Raw genomic sequence first — 6,458 nt, forward strand, 5'->3', positions numbered from 1 at the left:
TTTTTTTTTTTTTTTTTTTTTTTTTTTTTTTTTTTTGGTGGAACCAGGGCTTGAACTCAGACCCTTGCGCTTGCCAGGTGGTTTGTTTCTTTTATGCTCCTACCTTCACATCACCTTTTATAATGCCTCTGTACAAGGAAGTGAATTCACTTCATCTCTGTGTACTGCTTGGCCACAGCCAAGCTATGTTTATTAAATAAGTTGGTATTAATCCCAGCTCTCTGGGAAGCTGAAGGATCTCAAAATCAAGTCCAGCTTCAGTAATTTAGTGGCTTAGCAGTACCTTGTCTCAGAATTAAAGGGAGCTGTGGGAACTGGTAGTGCAGCTCTATGCACAGGCTCTGGTTTCAGTCCCCGGTCCTGCAAAAAAAAAAAAAAGGAAGAAAGAAAATTATAGAAAAAGTTCACAAAATGGGGAAATAAGCCAAAGTAACTCAGTCATCCCTTTATAAAATGTTACTTAGTTAAGGTTGTAATGAATGAGACTCATAAACTTTAGAGAGATATTGAGATTTTAAACTAAAGGTCTAGTATCTTGTCTTCTCTTTTTTTTTTCTCTCCAACCCATTCCTCTCCTTCCTTTTTTGTAATTATTGAAAGCTAATTTAAATTTTTCATTTTTAGTATAAATAATGATAGATAAATAGATAGATAGTTATGACATACCTCCTGGAAGTCCATAATGGAAGAAAGGAAAATGAGTATTTTGCTAAGCAAGTTAGTTAGGAAAAAGAAAGCAACAGACCAGGTGCTTGCTTCTTTATTCATCAGCGTTGCCCAATAGTCACCTCTCTTATCTAAATAGAAATCTTAAGTTTTTGAAAAACAATATATGCAAACATATGTCATTTCATCTTACCATGGTAATCTTAAAAGCCATTCTTTTCTGGTCTGTGCAAAGAAGTGTACCTAAGTCAGCATATCTGGATCTGACAACATGCAGACAGCCAAGAGTAGTTCTCAAAGCTTCCAGGTTTCCAAGAACAGTCTTTTGTTTTCATGGCTAGTATTTTTTCATTTTGTAAAGTTTATCATGAGGCATAGCCTGTTAAAGTGAATATTTCTAATTCAGTCTGATAGTGTTATGTTTCTTATACAATTAAAATATCTTTCTGAGCACAGTGGAAAAATTTTGTCTAATGAGTGAAAATTTCTGATTGTAAAGTTTTCTTTGGGAAAAGATACTTTTTCGGTCACACCATGAAAAATTCAAGGACAGCAATGAAATTAAATTTTGTCTAGGTTATTACAGATTCCAAAATAAAAGCCCAAATGAGTGGTTCTTGCTATATTTTGTCGAATGCAGTGAATGTATGTGTATTGGGCATTTTGAAAACAGTAACACTGTAAGGAAGGCCCTTTTTTCCTTCACTTTCTTCCCAAGAAATGCAGAAACCAAAGAATGTTTAACAAAGAACAGAGAACTAACTTTTTCCAATTTGTCACTTCGTGGATAAAAAGGAGAGACAGAATGGTGACGCACCTGTTGCTTTAAAGGCAATAAACTAGTGAAATGTTTTAACAGAAGTCATCAGCTTTCAAAGATCTCTTTTATCCAGTTCACATCACTCACTGCTCTTAATTCCTTTGTCACATTTTTTACTGCATTACAAGTAATCCTTGAAATCCGTGGAGCATTTTATATATAACTAGAACCATGTGTATGGTTCTCACATGCTCAGCATAGCCTCAGATCCCAAGGTTTCTTCTGTTCCTCCTTTCCCATGTATTTAGTATTAGATGCAGGTTTGAGAAGCAGACTATCATGATAATAGGAATTCAGCCCCCACTCACCACTTTCCACCTAAGAAGGTTCTAAATGCAGTTCTGGGGAGGGGTGGAGGATAACAACCACCAACAGCCCTTAATGGCTCTTTGATCTTCAGGCGACATTCCCTACCCTTCCTCTTCCTAGGAGCCAGTTCCTCAGGCAGCTGCTTCCCATGCCAGTCCATAGGTTATTTATATGTAACTGTATACACCACGGCAGAGTAGATTTGGAGGAGTATCTTAGGAAATCTTGTTCAGATAAAGTGTTTATTTCATTCCTTCTGGAGTAGTTCTGTTTATAGTAAACAGATTGTAGTGAGGAAGGTCAAAAAATTCTCTCATTTTTTAGTCTGAATGATTTCAATGTACTATTTTTATTTTCCCTTATAGTATATTAAGATAATGAATGCCCTTAAAGAATTATCTTAGAGGCAAATTTTGTCTAATCTTCTGTCTTTTGTTTGCTCTGATATTAACTCCTTAGAGAAAAGTTTTCAAAAGCTTAAATCCAGAAATAAGTGCTTCATGCTTTAAACTGCATCTAAAGAGACTGAAACTGAACAGACTTCCCTGTTGTAGGATTATTCACCCTCCAGGGCATATACATAGGGCAGTGGCAAATAAATAGATGTTTGCTGTGTCCTTTCTCTTCCTGAAGCACAACAGTTATTCGTATATTGAGTCTTCAGTGTTTGTCATCCATATGAATGTTCTTTTCCTTAATTGCTTTTCTTTGTGCTTTTCTTCTGCTTTCTATGTGATGGTATAGTCTAGTTTCTGCAATTCCGATTCTAATCTTTATAGTTCCCTTAAAGTTGTTTAAGTTTTACAATGATATTTTTTCCTTTTTCTTTTATGTAGCTTCACCAGCTCTCTTCACATATTTCCGCTGTCTTATATCTTATCTTTGCTCTCAGATGTTAAAGTCTGTTGTCTCTTTAAATTTTATAATTTTTCCCAGTTTTTTTTTCAGGAGCTGATTTTCATTGCTACTTGTTTTCTATTGCTCTTGCCTTCATTTTCCCCAGAGAATTTCACATAGAGTACACCAAAGGTTTTACATAGACATTCCAGCCAAATAATGCTACGTGCCATAAGCAATGTGAAAAAAAATCTCTTTTGCTCCTTTCCATCTTGATCTAAGACTTCTTTATTTTGCCCTTAAAATATTAGCTGCAGAACACAATGTTATAGCAGCTGTTCAGCCTCTCAGCTGCCAGAAGATCTTGAGAGAACTGGGGTATGGACTGTCACAGGGGGTCATGTCTGTCCTAGATCTACCATTCTGAAAACAGTTCTGCCTGTTCTGCAAAGGTACGATTTATCCCAGCCCATGAGGATGACTTTTCAGTTGTAGTTTATTCTCCCATTTGGGAATATCTGCCAATATAGGGAACCATTGTGCATTTTAGGTTACCAGGGCCATGAATACAGTATTTTCCTCTGCCTGTCAAAACCATAACTCAGTGCTGCTGATTCTAGCTTTGATAGAACATTGGGTTGGGGTGGGGAGACTACTGGGTCTTTCATGACTGCAGAGTACTAGGAATTTGGATAGACCATTCTACAGTCTTCCCTGGTGTGCAGCCCCTCCATTGTGGTGAAGCTCAGGTATAGTACCATCTCAAGCCCAGGATGGGGTAGCTTTGTACGTGTGTCCCCCATTGTGATCACTACAGTGAGTGGTGCTCACCACTGCACAGTGGCCCGACCAGTGAGGAATGCCAGAGTTTCACTCTTATTCACCACACTGTTCTCTGAAAGAAGAAATGTATTCTGTCACAGTTTGGTTCAAATTTTTAGTTCCAGAAGATCCTCTAGAACAAGTTTAAAGCTTCATCATGACTATGTAGTTCTTGGTTTGGGTAGTGTTTCTTTTGTTAAGTTGGGAGGCTTTTAAGAATTCATTCACTTACTGCTCTCTTATAAATTTGCCAGTTTTTTTTAAATGACCTTTTGATTTAATTAAAAATCAACTCTTCAAGAAAGCATATCTTGCCTTTTTTTTTAAGAAACCGTAAAAGAGCTGCCTAAATTTTATTTTGAAATGAATTCTTACATACATTGAAAGCAAAAGCCAAATCCAAGGGTGTACTAAGAAAAATAAAAAACTTCAAACTTTGCTTATGCAGCAGATATACCTCAGGGTGCTAACTGCATCTAGTGTTGATATATTTTCCATAGTCTTAAAATAGTCCTTGGCATTTACAAAGAGTTTAGTTATGAGATGTAAATTTGTACTGAAATTTATGTCCTAAATAAACTGCTTTATAGTTTTGCTTATTTTAATATTTTTTATTTTAATATTTTTAAGTTATTGATTTAACCCTAGGAAATAATGTCACATTTTTCTTCAAGTCTTTTTTTGAGACAGGGTCTCACTATGCAGCTCAGGCTGGCCTTGTTCTCACTTCTGTAGCCCCCAGGCTGGTATTGAACTTGCAGAGATCCTCCTGGCTCAATCTCTCGAGTTCTGGGATTACAGACGTTTACCACCATGCCTGGCTCCAGGGCTGCACTATGGGTGCCCACATCCGGGACCAAAAGGGCGTGCCTGGGTATCTGGGGCCAAGGTTCAGTCTCTGGTCCTTGTGCTTGCCAGGTAGCTGCTTATGCCTCTGAGCTATCTCTCCAGCCCCTTTCTTCGAGTCTTGAAATCCCCAAATTTTTGTGTTAGCACACTAGGTTGTTACTCATAGATGTTTTTCCTGTGGAGCTTCGTTATAACTAAGAATGAACTAGTATTGAGTTCTTTAAAAAGTATATATGATGTTATTGGCAAAATGAAAGCATTTTGCCCTTGTGTTTTAATTTCATTTTACATGTAACAGTATTTATGACAAATCCCAAACTATATCAACTTACATTTTTTTCTGAAAGATCTTCTGTTTTCACTCACAACTCTAATAATTTTCACTTTATGTAAACATAGCTGTGGTATTTTTCTATAACATACATTCCACAAGTACTTTGTATGTTTAGTAAATCATGCAGTAATGCTAACTTTACACAGCATCAGAAGACTGTGAGATGTGCCTATTAGGGAATCTTAGATAAAATGGCCCTTGTAAGCAGGAAAACAGTTTTTCTTATGAAAGATTTAATGAAAACTGTTGGGCTATTATTTCACATTTCCCTGCATTTGAGCAGAATATTTCTAACATACTGTAATTAGTTTCTCAGTGACAAGATCGCCATGAACATTACGTAGGAGCATTATCGCTGGTGTAACAGTGACTGGTGCAGACCCTTGTGGCCAGCCTGTTCTGTGTTACTCTTTCCATCAGATGGTTAGCTCTCCTTTCTACCACTAATGTATTTGACTCTATAAGTGTTTGTTTTTCAGCACAAACAGCATTTTAGACATATGGGAGGATCTATTAAAAAATACACTATGCTTAGTAGAAATTAACTATTTCATGCTGATAATGAAGGTTGACATGAAATTAACATGTATATAATATTGATAGTAAAATAGAAATCTTACAGAAGTTTAGAATAAATACAATCCAGGAAAATCATGATAAAGTGGACTAACACATGGTTAAAAGAATTGCAGAAACTACACATGGCTCATGTTTAGCTTGTAAAACTGTTAAATACTGTTTGAATTTCTGAAGTTTAAAAAATTAGCTTTGTCATACCCTTACCAAAGTTAAAGGTATGGGATTATATTTTAGATAATGGACTGTAAAGTCTGTCCATCCATAAGAATTTCTATTGTTAACCACAAATTGGATATGACATCATTCTTGCTTATCTCTGTTTTAAGTATGAATATCATTCCAACACCCCACCTTTGTCTTTATAGATATTCCCCTTAAACCTAACTAGAGTTTGAAGAACCTCTGAAAATTGTTTAAATGTATTCAGTATAACTGCCTGAATTCATAATGACACAGTGCAATTCCAAAAAGATTTGGGACAAATACTTTGTTTTTTTATTTTCTTCCTATTACTGGGAAGAAACTTCCCTTTGTCCTGATCCACATGTGATCAAACAGTATACAAGGAGAAACAGACTGACAGCTACAAACAATTGTGTATTGCTAGTTTTGCTTTCCATTTTCAAAAATTGAAGTCATTATGAGAACTTACAAATTCTTCAAGAGGAAAGGCTGTGTGGGACAAGAGAGAGGGCAAGAGAAAGGGAAGAATGTAAAAAAGACAGAAAAACTATATTTTGAACTCTGTCAGTACACATCTTAATCCAGCAACAGAACCAAAACTCCAGGCTTTTACCCTTTCTCTTCCTGGATTTCTTCTGATAAGACCTGAAGCAGAGAACTAAGACAGTCACTTCTGTTTTCTCGAAAGTCAAATCTCCAGTCAAAGAAAATGCTGAGAGATTCGCAGCACACTGTTGAAACTAGGGGTGGAAGACCAACAAGGAAAGGTAGCAAACAAGCAGCCTTAATCTGCCCACAGCATGAAGATCAATTTCAGATTCCCAGGGAGGATCAAGTACAATACAAAAATTAAATGGGGTTTAGGGAGTTTATCTTCATGGAGAATGATAGACCTAAGAAGTGACATTAGTTTCACTGTCACAGTTCTGCTGGCCCTACACATTCACCTATCAAATTTTTTGCAAGAAGTTCAATAAGCAGAGAGAGCCTGCAAACTGTGTGGCGGCTGCAAAGAACAGTGAGTAGCCTGTGACCAGAGCCTCTGAGAGCCCGGCAGTG

The 6,458-nt window shown here is 36.6% G+C and overlaps 1 protein-coding gene and 1 pseudogene across 1 annotated transcript in view; both read left to right on the forward strand.

The window, feature by feature from the left end:
* Micu2 (mitochondrial calcium uptake 2) overlaps positions 1-6,458 on the forward strand; it is a 116,944-nt gene that overhangs the window by 20,763 nt on the left and 89,723 nt on the right. The gene's annotated exons all lie outside the window — the stretch shown is intronic.
* The window catches only part of LOC105743260, a 9,113-nt pseudogene that overhangs the window by 1,402 nt on the left and 1,253 nt on the right, over positions 1-6,458 (forward strand).

Source organism: Octodon degus, unplaced genomic scaffold, assembly GCF_000260255.1.
Source record: "Octodon degus isolate 3935 unplaced genomic scaffold, OctDeg1.0 scaffold00111, whole genome shotgun sequence".
NCBI lineage: Eukaryota > Metazoa > Chordata > Mammalia > Rodentia > Octodontidae > Octodon > Octodon degus.